This window comes from Ischnura elegans, chromosome 8 (assembly GCF_921293095.1).
Source record: "Ischnura elegans chromosome 8, ioIscEleg1.1, whole genome shotgun sequence".
Classification (NCBI taxonomy): Eukaryota; Metazoa; Arthropoda; class Insecta; order Odonata; family Coenagrionidae; genus Ischnura; species Ischnura elegans.
In genome coordinates, this window is record NC_060253.1 from 54747539 (window position 1) to 54749358 (window position 1820).

The window sequence follows — 1820 nt, forward strand, 5'->3', positions numbered from 1 at the left end:
ACTGACTACGCGGGCGCATGCGCACTAGAAAACATGAGACCGCAGGAGACGGTTAGACTCGGGCGGCGAGAATTCGAAGCTATCGGCAGTCTCCCTTCCCCTTCCCTCCCCTCCAAGCCGGTTGAGTTGGGATGGAGGGTTCAGGCACGGAGCTAGTGATGGACTTAGTCGGTCATTCTCGTGATCCCAATCACGGTGACAATTCATTTGAGTGACTCTGTCATGAACGGGAGGTCATGATTGAATGGGTCATGATTGTGGAAAGTGGACGGCAATCACGACCGCGTAGACAATCACGACCGCCTAGACAATCACGACCGAGGGGGCAATCACTACCCTGTTGTCAACCATGACCCCATGATCGCTCTCTTCTTAAGGGCAATATCAATGTAGCTTGTTAAACGAGAGATGAGTTGATATAATTATTATTAATCTATAAAGTTTTTCCATTTATTAAAACCAGAAACTAGTTAATTTTTATCTTAATTACTTCCAAAACATCTACAAATACAGAATGTGCCTTAAATGTTGTTTATTACACTTCTTTTGTTGTTTTTCAAGATACGGAATCAACAATAATTTACAATCATTCTTTGGGAATAGGGTTAATGATCAATATATTTTAATATGGAAAGTCAATATAAATTATGGAACTGATTGAAAGGCATGAGAGAAAACTGGGCTCTCTCAAGATTTTCGGCATATCACCTGAGATATGAAGTTCATAGGTACCCTGAAATGTCGATTATAGAAAACTTTACAATTATTACGAACATTGACCCTACAATTGATAGCAATACCATGCCATTAATCACCACGAGTGAAAGAGCAGTCAAAAACGGTCAATTCAGGTCGCGAGTGACGATCATCAACCGCGACATCTTCGAAGGATGATAGCGATTGGACTGTGTTTGAGAATGACCTATGCAATGAACAATCACGAATGACCTAATGGCTGGCGATTGACAGAGAACGACCACGATCACGAATGACCTGCGTCTGGATCCTCGCGATAAAACAATCATGAATGACCGACGATCGCGACTGATGGAGAACGTCCACGGTCATGAACGACCGACGTGAGGAAATGACCCTCTCGGTCATCTGAATGATCCCGTTCACCGATCAATCTGAGAGATGACCCTGGTCACATGATTCGATCGTTCACGACCGACCCATCACTAGGTTCAGGTTTGAATGGGGTCGCGCAATTCAGGGATTTCGTAGAGGTCGTTTTGAACGGGGCACGTATTTGCACAATCTGGCGTGTGTAAAAAGGCGCAGTCAAAATTTCGTCGTTTAGAGCGGTGAATTGCTAGAATTAATGGATGTGTGATGTCAAAATAGCCCCTGCTCTAATTTCGTTCGTGAATTCTCAAAATTGCACGCCATAGTGAGAAATCAATGCAGTTACAACCTGCCTATATACGTGTACGGTGTAAAACGGCCCTTGATAGCGACTGTTCAAAGCTAAAGAGAAAAGAGTGCAGAGCATTTCGTATGGTGGGATTAATCGGGATAGGGACTTTTGCCCCTTAAAAATCTGCTACTCCATTTATCCGAGGTGTTCCGCATAGGAACAAAGACCTTCAGCTAGCTCCTCAGTATTATTTTAAATACTAGCTGATTCAGTAGAGCTGTTATATGTATTGTGTTTAATCATTAATTTACCGTCATACACAATGAACGTCGCTAATGTAATGGACAGTGTATGCAACATGTAATTCCTGTTGACGAAACTCAAGCTCGTATAAATCGTTTCAAGCTTGATGTGGTGGAGATGCGATATATCTATGATAAAATATAAAAAACAAATGGTG